Genomic DNA, 13,291 nt, shown 5'->3' with positions numbered 1-13,291 from the left:
TTCAATCTTGTGTTCTAAAACTTGTCTAGAGAGAACTGGGTGAAAACCTTTGGAGGCCCAAGCACTGGAGATACTTTGTTTGGTCCTGATCCCTCTACCCAAATCTGATTCAACATGCAGAGCAAAGTCATAAACAAGTGGAAGGAATTCTAACAAAGTTTTATTTTTTTTCCCCATGATTACTACACCATTCCTTTTTTTTATTGTGCATTTTTTAACCATCAAAGACCAAACTGTTTTCAATAGGGCTTCATTTGTCCAATACTTGGTAGTGTCTGTACTGTGCCTATATTAACTTAGGACCAACTACAATCAAGTGATCAAATTATATTTATTTGGCCTTCAAGTTTCAGAATGAAATTGGAAAGATAATTCATATAAAAGGATATTTTACAGAATAATAAAACCAGACTCTTCTTAATTATTTAGAACAAGATACGTGTAATATCCAAAATTAGTTTCAAATATTAACCAACAAAGTAATATAAGTTTAACTACAAACACAATCAGTTTCTAGCCTTGCTTGTGGGGTTTTAAGCCAAATAGGGTTACTCATGTGCAACTCTACCAATAAAAACACACTCAGGGCACCCAATCCCATTGGCAGCAATTGTCTTAAGATTTCTACTTTTGTTTCTTCCTTGCTTCTTACTCTCACCTGCTCTACCCAAATTCCGAACTCTGGATGTTTGTTCTTTTGAACTTGATAAAAGAATGTGCTTCTGGCTTTTGACCCCTGGCATACACACAGGATTCAAAGTGTACTTGGCCTCCTGCCCATCCTGATCCTTTCCCTTCTGGAAGAAAACAAAACATCATAGCTACTATTTAGTGAGCAATTGCCCATGTGTTAGGCATATGCTAGGTGCTTTGTATACACCATCTCAACTAATACCCACAACAAATCTGATTGATAAATATTTTTATCACCTCATTGTGATCAAAGCAACCAAAGAACTTGACAAAAGTTAAATGGCAAGAGACCAGGATTTAATCATCACAGATCTAAATCCTCTGCTTTTAACTACTGCTGATACTATTGCTGCATCAATTTTTTTTCACTAAAAATAAATGCTGAGCTCCTACTATGTTCCACATTCTGTGCTAAATAACACAGGTGTGAATAATACAGACAGGGTCCCTAATTTCATGAAACTGCATTCTAATGGAGATCATGTCATAAACATGTAAACAAATAATATCATTTCTGAAAATGGTCAGTGCTATGAAGAAAAATAGCAGGTTAAAGTGATGGAGAATGACAGGAGGGGCAGGTGGTAACATTAGATGAGGCAAGAAACATTGGAAAGGAACCACTCATTTGAAAATCTGGGCGACGGACATTCTAGAAATGAGGGAATCACAAGTTCACAGGAGCAAGGTCAGGAATGAGTGTGCTGTCTTCAAGAAACTAAAAGTCATCTAATGTCACTGAGCTTAGTGACTCAGGGCAAGATGTGTAGAAAAGATGAAAAACGTAGGCAGACCCAAGACCTACAGGCTCTACTTGCTTATGCTAAGAATTACAGTTTAATTCTAGGTACAATGGGAGTCACATTTTGAGGAAGGAAGTGATATGATTACAACATAATTATTTTTTTTAATTTATTGGGGTGACAATTGTTAATGAAATTACATAATTCCAGGTGTACAATTCTGTATTACATCATCTATAAATCTCATTGTGTGCTCACCACCCAGAGTCAGTTCTCCTTCCATCACCGTATATTTAACATAATTTTTTAAAGCACAGAGAATGCATCATTTTTAACAATGAATATGGAAAGAGATATTAGAAAGAAATGAATGTACAAGGTACCCCAAAAAGCCAAGGCACTAAACCCTAAAAGTAAATGGATTTTCTGCACCCTCAGCAATCAATGGTATTACAGGAAATACTAGAGTTCATGGGAGATGAGGGATCAGATTTTAATTTACTAATATTTAATTATATTTATGGGTGTCATCTCTTCAAGCTAGGAATATTCTCCCAAGGTGAAATACGCGTATCCTTTCTCATATTGGCAATCCAAAATTATGGTTTTAGAATTCAAGATAGCCCCTGCAATAAATTTCAGGCTTTACAGTTTCTACTCACAAAGCATGTTATAGGTGGAAAATGAACACATTGCAACCATAAAATAATTTTATTAAGCAGTGCCTATTGAGAAAGAGAAATGAATACAATCCTTATAACTTGTCTTCTTTTATGGAAGAAAAAAAGTAGTGCCGTTATATAAAATCCATCTGGACATACGTTACAGAGATGTTATTTTACCATCCAATGTTTTCTTTTGAAATAAAACTCAGAAGGTATAGTACTGTAAAAATATGAACTGCACAAATTCAGAGACTTTGTTAATAAGAAAATTAAACGAAACTTTGCAAAGAATTTTGTTACAGAATTTACAAGTCACATTTGTAGGAACTACAGATAAATTTCCAAATTTGTTTCAGAAATATTCTACCCTATTGCAGCTTTCAAGTTCAAGGCAGGGGGAGTGTCAAAATTAGAGAGATGAGATTATAACCAAATCTTAGCAATTTTTTCCTTAAATCCATGCCATAAAATCTAATACCAACTAGTGTAGCAGGAATATCATGAGAAATCTATGTAACAAGTTTAAAATATGGAGTCGAGAGCCAGAAATGCAAATGTAGGGAGAAAACACAGGAAATAAGGTGTATTCCAAAATAAATATGAGTGTCCTAGAAGTAACAAAGAAAAAATATTCAGCGTATTTTAACAACTAAACTGCAGAGTAACTTCATGCCCCTGGGAAGAAGAAAATCTTTATTTTCTCATAGAAGAATAAAGAACACACATTTCTAGAAGCATAAAAGCTATAACTAAGAAAAGGCCATCTGGGCAACTAGATAATCTTTACAATACATTCTTCACTGTTTTATTTGGTTCTATTTTATATACCTCAGAAAATTAAGTTTCCATCACTCTCCTTGAAAATTTTCTACCAAACTATTAGATATCATTGCTAAGTAGTAACCAATAATCTCCACCAAGTAGTTTAAAGCACTCTGCCTGCCTCTTACTGATATTCTTATTATTTTTCTTTTTCATTACGACTGTATTACCAAAATATTTTTTGTGAAGGTTAAAGTTCTATTTGGGAAAATGGTAGCTGGCAGTGGCTTAGAAGTGAGTTCAATTCTGTGACCCGCAAGGAGAAAAATAAAATAATCTATAAGGCCTCCTCTCACTCTTTATTAACTGCAAAATAAACCAATCTCTAGGAGAGAATGATCCCTTTTCCTTCGTGAGCACCCTTTGAGGTAGGGATCTTTGGGGAATTCAAATACCCTAGGCTGTCTGACGCACACATATATTTAGGTAAAATGAGGCATAGCCAAACTTTAACTCATACTTGCAAAGAAAAACAACATTCTCTCCAAACTCATGCTGAAGCAGCATATCAGAGTGGAAAGTACTCAGAATGGTAAATCCGAGGTTTGGACTCTAGTCTCAGCTCTGCCAGGATCCAGAGGTTTGAGCACAAGCGAGCCCTCTGGTATCCTGAGCTTTGTCTTCTCCATTCACACAATGAACTGCAGTCAAGTCTCCCTTCACCCACTACATGAAAAAAGAACTAGTGTTTCCCCGAAAATAAGACCTACCCCGAAAATAAACCCCAGTTAAGATCGTCAGTGAGACGGAGGCATTTAGTATGTTATGATGATGTTCCAGAGAAGATGACATGACTGTATTTGAATAAATGTATATTTAATAAATAAATAGATTATGGTACAGGAAAAATTAAGACATCCCCTGAAAATATGCCCTAGTGTGTCTTGGAGCAAAAATTAATATAAGACCCAGTCTTATTTTCGGGGAAACACGGTAAACAGATAGGCTGATATCAATTGTTACACAATGTCGGTGGCTGAATAACAAAAAATTCACAGATCGATCCTCCAGACAGACATGTTACAGAGTGTGGGTGGGAGTGTGAAAGCTTAAAAAAAGTAGGGCAAACCTTTCGTAGCAGTGAGCAGTGAGAAGAGTTTGACTGTGTTTTAATATTATTTCAAATCCCAGGTTCTATGAATACATTTTATTGTAAGAGAAAAATCAACTAATTTAAAGATGATGATGAATATAAAGTCATACTATTACCACATGTATTAATTCAAAACTGGAAGAGCAGGGTAACCAACACCCCTAAGTACACACCAAATTCCATTTTATTTTTTTTTTGGTAGTTTAATCTTCTCTGCCAAACATCATTGTAAATTAAAAAGGTTTCTTCTCTTATTTCCCTTGAAACTGTGTAATGATCAAGACAGAAAAGAGAAGAAAGATATAAAAAGATGCAGGGTAATGCATATGCTGAATAGGTAGTCTCTGATTAAAAAGTTGGTTTCATTTTTTTTCTTTCCTTTCAGGACCAGGGTTTGGGGTTTAATAAATTATTTTACTACTGGTTATACAAATCAGTGTTTCTCAACTTTTCTGATTGGATATTCCATCAGTTAAAAATATTCAGTATATGCGTATCTGATGTAACTGAGGAGTGGGCCTCTAAGTATTTAATGGAAGAGGCTCAAAGTCCAAGAGCCTGTAGTAGTGTGAGGGTTGAAATAACAGCAGCAAGGTCAGTGGGCCAGCGAGGCTGTGGCAAGGTGTGGGAGTGAAGAGTGACAGAGAAGGTAAGGGGCGAGGTGACAGGCAAGTACAGCCTTGCTGACTAAGGCCAAGCCTGAGTTGTTGCAAAGGGAAACCACTGGGTGGTTTTTGAGCAGAGGTTGACATGAGCTAACACCTATACATTCAAAGGGTCACCCTAAATTCTCTATGGGTAATAAACCATAGGGGTAAGATGGAGAGCAGGAAGACAAGTTTAGAAAGCTTTTTCACAAATTCGAATGAGTGATGCTGGTTTGCAAGAGTGGTAGAGGTGAAGGTTAGTTTTGGAACACCTTCTGAAGATGGAGTTACCAGGATTTACTGATGGGTTAGATATGAGATATGAAAGAAAAGATAGCCAAAAATATTAAAAAGTCTTTGCAGCATGAACAATTCTAGGGATCAAAACAAAAGAGAAAGCTAAAAATCACACCACTTGGAGGGTGTCTCTCATACTTCCACATACAACTTTTCAGGTACAATGAATTATGTTTTCACTTATGTTTAGTGGCTGTGTCTCCCCCATTAGAATATGGAAGGTCCAGCTTGTAGCCATCTGTCTGGTTCACCCTTATAGCATCTGCACCAAACTCAGTGCGAGGTATTTTTTGAGCACTCATTAAATACTTTAAAGAATGAATGAATGTCCACTGCTTTGAGCAGTCTTGAAATTATATCTTACTAGAAACTGTTGAAGGAAATAGGGATGATGCTGAAAAGGATATATTTTCATTAGATGATAGATAGGACTGTAAAGATTTTATAATGTTTTCTAGCTTATCCTTTCATATTATTTAAACTCTAAGACAAAACCAATTTTACTACTCCGAAGAAACATTGTGTCTCTTATGCTATCAGCTTGTTAACACACTCTTCTAAAGTTTTACTCTGATCTGACATCATAACCATAATATTTAAACTACTTAATTCTTATGAAAGTGTTATTTCTGCTAAAAATAATTGATACCACTAGCCCTTCATTATTCAAACTCAAGCAAAATGGTAAAACTGAACAGTAAGGTCTACAGATAATTTTTGAATCTTATTTTCAATGATTGCAGACTGCCTGTTCCATAAACTTTTATACAAGCTGTTAAAATCTCTTCAAATCGATTTGGTTGTATTTCATTTTCACCTCTCCTTCATATCTCAGGGGAAATGAAAAAGAAGAGTAAAGAGATGGATAGTTCTAAAGATATGCAGGTGCAAGGTAGTGACTGGCTTAGGTAATCCTGGTCACTGCATTATTCAAAGGTGACCATATTTAGAGTTTGGGACAGAGGTTAACACATAATGTATTGCTTTCTAGCATTAATTTTTACTTAGAAATTAAGTCCCTTTAACCCTTACACTGAAATCTCAGTAGACTGGGGTTTTGAAAGGCAAACGTGCAGAAGGCTGCAGTAATTGATGAAGTCTTTGTATAAACCACACAAGACAACACCCAGTTTGTCATGTCAGCAGAATCCAAAGATGGAATCATTTTAATTTCCATCTCTTCGCTAGAGAACATTCCTACAAGAAAAGGCTGACCCTTGACACCGCCTGAAACTTTCCCCAGACTTGGCCTCCATTTGCAGGAGACACCCCCTCCTGACGCACCATAAATCCCAGAGGGGGTGTGGGGACACGGAGACTGGGGCGCGATCCCTCTGGCCCTACGTGGGAAAGGGCGGGGTCACAGGCACTAGGGGCGACAAAGGCTAGGAGACCCAGGAGAGAGGCCGGTGCAAGTTGGGTGCCAGCTCTGGGGGTCCGGAGGCGGCCCAGGGCTCCAGGACCAGCTTCCGCTCCAGGGCCCCGCCCGGATGACTCCTGAACAGGCCACGAGGGTGGGGAGGGACCCACAGCCTCCGCCCCGCGGGGAGGCGGCGGCCGGCAGGAGTGAGGTGGCCAAGAGGGACGCTTGTGGGGGGACGTGGCGGGGAGGGGGGTGGGTGCCCAAGGTGGGAGAGTGTGTGGGATTGGCGCAGCGGCATGCGCACCTCTGCCCCGCGGCTTTACAAAGCCCACACACCAGCCCCGCAGCCAGGCCGACCGAGAGCCACCGCCCGAGACTCCAGTGCTCCCAGGTAGACTCTGCACACCGCGGGGCGGGATCGCGCGGCAGGTAGGGGGGAACGCCTGGGTGGGAGGGGTCAGGGGGGTCTCTCTGTGCACCCCCACCCTCCTATTCACAGATCTAGGAGACGCGAGGGCACGGAGAATGCCTTTGCACCCCTGAAGGGGAGGTGACCACCTGGTTACCTTACAGTGACCTCCTGACAGCTGCCCAGCTGCTGAGAATGCACAGGGAGCTAGAGGGTGCTTGCTTCCAAAATACTTTGGGTGTTTTCTGAGCCCTCCTGCCTAACTGTCCCCAATATACATATTCATTCATTCTCATTTTCTCTCTGTCTCTCAATCTCTGTCTCTCTCTCTCTCTCTCTCTCTCTCTCTCTCTCTCTCTCTCTCTCTCTCTCTTTCTCTCTCTCTCTCACACACACACACACACACACACACACACACAGTGTGGAGGCGGGGTCTGCGGGATCACGACGGTAGAGTAACTGTCAATCAGAAGAGATTAGAATCTGGGCAGGACGTGTCCAGGCTGGAGTCTTCAGAAAGTACGCAGGTGCAGCATCTGCAGCTCCTCGGGTCCAGCCCTCAGGTGATGCGTAATTGATTTTTCTTGGTTTGTTAGCTCTGAAAGTCCCAGGCTTGTAAAAAGGTTTCGGTCAAGAATGAGACTTTTAGCCATAGGTGCTTTCTTTGCTCTGCTCTCCCATTCTAAAAAGTTGAAAGTGGGTGTTCAAGAGAGCTTAGTCTTTAAAACTTGTGAGTTTTCAAAAAATAAAAATAATATAAAAACACAAACTCTTAGCTTCAATCAGGTTTTATGTTTTTTAATATACATGCATGCATTTTAAGAGAATCAATAACTGGTAATGTGAGTCCAGCAGGTGTGGAATCTTTAGAATTGAAAACGAAGTTTACTGTACAGTTTTAGAAAAACTGACTCCTTCGGTATGTGCTTTATTTTTGTGTTATAATCTTGGGATGTGTCTCTGTTGGGAATCCTGTCATATCCTAAGTGTCTTGTGAGGTTTCCTCTGGAATTGGCCAACCAACCTAGAACAGAACCCAGTATGTACCCTTTATGTCCCCTTTTTATTATTAGCGTTTCAGGTGGGTCCAATCTACTCCCCAGGCCTCTTGCCTTGGTCTCCAGTGAGTGGAAAAAGATATCAGAAATGCCCTCTAGGCAAGTTTGGAGCATGAAGGAATGCTATAGACTTTTTTTCCTCCGCTGAAGTTCTCACATATTGGCAATTTAAAACCTAAAGCATTGCTTACCACCTGTCAGACTCACTCAGAAGTATAAGGATTAACTAATAAAAGGTTTGTAAAATGCTTCCCAAATATAAAATCCATAAATATGCTAAATAGTAATAATCTACCCATTGTTAAATTTATGTAGCTGCTTCTGCCATGCATACAAGATGATTTAGAATGCATGTTTCCTGTCAATTAAACAATGAGTTTGGAGTAAAATAATGAGTTCAGTTCGCATCCTATGAAACTTTCAAATAAAATTTCTCCCATAAGGCACCATTGGCAGAGAATCATAAAGTAAGCAGCATTTCAAAAAGCTACATATGGAATGACATTTACCTTATGGTTTGAGGGGAAAGGGACCCAGTGAACACCTGAAACAGAAATATTCAGCCCTGGTTCGTGTGTGCCTGAACCATAAATATTCCCTTACATTTTCGGTGAGTCTACAGGTAGGGCCAACAAGTATCGTGGAACAGCCTTATAGCTGCTGTCTTGTTTAATCCATAAAATATGCTTCTTGGTCTCTTAGTGTTTTTAAGGCTGAAGTTCAATCTGTGGTTTTGTTCACAGACAATGAAGAAAGTCCTCATAGTTACTTGGATGAATTATTCATTCTTTCAATATCATGGGCTTGGTTTTCAAGCATCTTTAGCACCAGTAATCATTTTAATATCCTGCAGATAATTGAATTAGTTTGTTCCCAGTGGATTGAGTGACATGTTAAAATCACATTTTCCTCTTTGTGTGTATGTACTAATGAAATGTGTCATTTTTCTGTTTACTGGCCTCTTAGAATAAAACCTGTTTCTTATATGTTAATTGAAGTACAAATATTGTTATGGCTGGCACTTTCTGTTTTATGAAAACAATTCCAGATTCACCATTAGCAGATTAAGCGGTGAGCAAAACCATGATTTAGAGGATGTTTTTCCCTGACAGCTTCCCACTTTCAATGGCCTTTTCTTTTCATTTCTTCCAACCAGGACTCTCAGATAGAGAGCTGCTAATAGATATGCCCCAGCCTAGTATTCCAGAACTCCCCATCTGCCACCACTCCCTTTATCCAAGTAACTTAACCTGTGCGCTACTTATTTTCCAACAGTTTGGTATGGGTAAAAGTGCATTAGGCGAAAAATCAAAAAGGCTCGCATTTATCACGCAGCCATGATATACCAGGCACTTTGCCTCATTATCTCATTCAATCCCTGTAACAATCCAATGCAGTAGAGATGTCATCTGTGCTTCACACAGAGGAAACTAAGTCTCCAAGAAGCTTTGCTGCCCAAAGATGAGTAGTTTATGAGTCAAAAAAGGCAGGATTTGAACCAAGGCCTTCTGGCACTTCCTGATACACTGTGATCCCTAAGAAGGATTCGCATTCTGGACTGAAGTGTAGAGGAGTCTCCCATTAACCAACTGGCCATTTGACCTTGGATAAGTCCCTTAAACCTTCTGGGCCTCTTATTTCCTTTCTTTAGTTTTGGATTAAATTCTCTCTCAGAGATGGAAGGAACTGTTCCAGGATTTTGGTTGCCAAGCACATAAACTGCTCCTCCCACATGATTCAGACTATGCTATCTTTTGCCCTTTCCTCAACTCCCTCCCTTATTTACCTTTTATCTTCCTTTATGTGCAAGTAAATATTACCTCCTCCAAGAGACTTTTCCTATATTTCAGGCCATATTATTTTCTGTCTTAGCCCTTAGTGATTCCTTATAACACTGATTATACACTGCAGTTATTTTATTTATGTCAGTTTAAATGTGGTTGTTGTTTTTATCTTCTCCCCATAACTCCCCCATCAGATTGAGGCCAGAGCTCTTTTTGTCTGACTTTTTTCCTTATTGTATTCCCAGGGTCCATCACAGTGACAAATATCACATAGTCAGATATCAATAAGTATACGATGAATGAATAATTATCTCTTAGAAAGGACAAGTGCCTATATATCGTCCTTTTTTTCAGGATAACCTAAATGAAGTGCCATCAGTCTTACAATAGTAGAGAGAGTGAGTCTGACTTATGAATGGGGATCCCATTATAACCACGGAGACAGTGGGGTTTCCCTTGGACACGCAGGACAAATGCACGCTGCACAAATGCAAAATGCACTGCACGCTGTCCAACCCACCCCCCAATTTTACAGCAGAGAAAACTGACCTCAAAACATAACAGAAACTTGGGTTTGGAAGATACTTTAGAGACAAGTTAATGATCTAAACTGCTGTTTTATTGATGAGGAGACTGACGCTCAGAAAAACAGAACCTCAAGTATAGAACCTGTGCCTCCTGACTTCCAGAGCTGCGTTCTTTTCAGCAAGAATCAGAAATCTCAGGGACCACCTGAGATTTCTAATCAACAGGGGTAGGGAGCTTTGGACAATGCTGCTTTCTTTCAGAAATTCCAAAGAGCCTTAGGTTTCCCAGACCAATCCTGAGTAGCAGCATTAGTACACAGCAGAATATCCTACTTCAGCTAATCTTATTTTTAAATTTCAAACGGCCTCCAAATTTCTGTGACTCATTTACTATTGTAATGATCCATCAGGCAGCCTTTTAATACCTATCATTAGTTTACCAACTCTGCTTAAATGCTTGGGAGCTCCAAATGCAAAATCTACAGTGCTGAGCGTTTAATACTAGTGTGATAGATTCAAGATACATTTGAAAGATAACTGATATTTTGAACTTCCAAATGATGATGGCTTGTTTTTAAGGACTAAAGTAACTTTTCTTCCTCAGAGAGTAATCCTAGCTAGAGTATTACATCCCATAAAAAAAGCAGTTCTAAACTTTAGGGAGCATAAAAAATCATCTGAAGTCTTTTTAAAAACGCAGATTGCTTGGAGCCACTCTTCACAGTTCCAAATTAATAGGTCTATGATTGAACCCAGACAACCGCATTTTTAACAAACACCTTTAGTAATTTCTCAGTCAAATGGTCTGAAGATCTCACTTTGAGATCCAATGATAATTTTGGTATGTTTTGAATTTTCCCACATTTCTTCTAAGAGGATTTTTAAATTAAATTTATTGGGATAACATTGGTTAATAATAGTATATAAGTTTTAGGTGTACACTTCTCTAATACATTATCTGTATATTGCATTGTGTGTTTACCACCCAAAGTCTAGTCTCCTTCCATAGCCATATATTTGACTCCCTTAATCTCTTCATCTTTCCCCAAACCTTCTTCCCTTCTGGTAACCACCATACTGTTATCTGTGTCTATGAGTTTTGTTTGTTTTGTTTGCTTATTGCTTTCTGGTTTATATCCCACATATGAATGAAACCATATGATTCTTGTCCTTTTTTTGTCTGACTTATTTCACTGAGCATGATACTCTCAAGATCCATCTATGTTGTTGCAAATGGCAATATTTCATCCTTTTAATGGCAGAATAGTATTCCATTGTATATATGTACCACATCTTCTTTATCCAGTCATTTGTCAAAGGACAGTTTGGTTGTTTCTACTGTGAACAATGATGCCATGAACATAAGAGTACATATATCTTTACAAAGAAGTGTTTTCAAAATTTTCATGTAGATACCCAGCAGAGGTATTGCTGGGTCATGGCGTAGCTCTATTCTTAATTTTTTGAGGAACCTTCATACTCTTTTCCACAGTGGCTATACCAATTTATAGTCACACAAGCACTATACGAGGACACCTTTTTCTTAAAAGGATTTGTTTAAACAAAGATATTTGAGGAGGAGTTCAATGTGTTTGAATCTAGAAAATAGCAGAGATGACCAACACTGGTTTACTAGTTATGATAAGCATCTATTTCCTTGTAGCAAAAACCATATATGTATAATCGTGATACAGCACTCTCATTCCATGGATTCCAGGCTGCCAGAGCTCTTAGGGACACCAGGGTCATTTGCAGTGGTAGACAGCAGAAGCTGGCTCTTCAGGCTACTTACTTGGGTTACAGAGGCACATTACGGTTACATGTATGGAAGTTATATTTTATTTGGTCTGTGCTGAGCATCTTGATGACATCTTCCACAGCGCCTTAGGGACGGTAGACTCGAATAGTTAATACATGAATTTAATGGATAATAAAATACATCACATTTTTTTGATGATACTTTTCCTTCACATTAGGAAATATAACTTTAAAAAAGGAAAATAATAATAAGAAAAATATACCTAACCTCCATGCAAAATACCGTTAGTCTGATATTTCTAGACTGAAATATTAAAAATGAATTTGAAACATGTATTTGGATGTCTACCATTCATATTTTCTAGAAGAGCTGTAGATTGTAACAAGCTTGTATCTCCATTAGGGTCTTTGCGTTAGCTAGTCTCTCTCTTTCTGGGAGTGCTCTTCCCTCTGATCTTGTTTGGCCCAGCTAAGATAACATCTTTTCAGAGATGTCTTCCTGACCACCAATCTCATTCACTTTCTATTACATTATTTTGTTATTGTGTATTATTACCATCCAATTATTTTATCTTTTTTTTTGTCTTTCCTCATCTCCACTGAACTAGCAGTATCCTGAGGTCAGAGGTCAAGTCTACATTTTTACTGCTGTTTTCTAAATATCTATTACAGAGCCAGGAACTTCACAGGTAATCAACAGATATTTTGTCAATTAGTTCAATGTCAAAAAACAAAGATCTGATCTTCTGGGGTTATTCCACTGTAAATCAGTAATTTTTAATCTTTTGGGTGAAATGCACCTTTTAAAATTGGATTAAAATCATGAAACTCCTCAATAAAAATTTACATGCAAAAAAATTTTTTCAGTCCAGAGACCTCAGGCTAGGAAACCTAGCCCTAAAGGTGTATGTGTAAACAGTGAAAAAATCTGACTGAAATATTGAGCTAAATATCACAAAGAAAAACTAATTACTATGAACACCAGTGTCTTGATGTTCATACATTTATGGTAATAAATTATATGTTGCCTTGGGAATATTTTGCAACCCTCCAAAGGAAAAAGAAAGGCTATATATAAATGTTGTATATTTTATTTATATGCTGGAAAAGATTTAGGCTCATAGAAAAAGGCTAATAAAAATATATACTGCTTAGCAATATAAAATATATTTCAAATAAGTAAGGGAAATGAGTCAAAGGAAAAAAAATAAGGCTAAGATCATAAGATGGGGCCAGGAAAAAGATTCATACTCAAAATGTATGCCATGAAATTCAACACTCTTGCTAGAAGATAGTAACAAATTTTGTTCTCAGATTTTAGTAGCCAATGAGGAGAAAAAATCAGTTATGCCTTGTAGAGGGTCATATTTTATATATACTGATATATGAATATATGTAGTATATATATATATGTATATATATATATATGTAT

At 38.1% G+C, this 13,291-nt stretch overlaps 1 protein-coding gene across 6 annotated transcripts in view; it reads left to right on the top strand.

Moving 5' to 3' along the window:
- The first annotated feature begins 6,368 nt into the window (after positions 1 to 6,368).
- Positions 6,369 to 13,291, top strand: part of RHOBTB1 (Rho related BTB domain containing 1) — a 114,991-nt gene continuing 108,068 nt past the window's right edge. For 2 of the 6 annotated variants that reach the window (XM_081075369.1, XM_081075364.1), the window contains exon 1: positions 6,369 to 6,714. The gene's annotated coding sequence lies outside the window, so the exon portion shown is untranslated. Of the gene's footprint in view, positions 6,753 to 7,237; positions 7,296 to 13,291 lie in introns of those variants that run through there. The other 4 variants (XM_081075379.1, XM_081075381.1, XM_081075371.1 and 1 more) reach the window with 4 other exon arrangements.

The sequence above is a fragment of the Rhinolophus hipposideros genome (assembly GCF_964194185.1).
Source record: "Rhinolophus hipposideros genome assembly, chromosome: 15".
Taxonomy (NCBI): Eukaryota; Metazoa; Chordata; class Mammalia; order Chiroptera; family Rhinolophidae; genus Rhinolophus; species Rhinolophus hipposideros.
The sequence above is the reverse complement of the archived record's forward strand: the minus strand, read 5'-3'. Positions and strand labels throughout refer to the sequence as shown.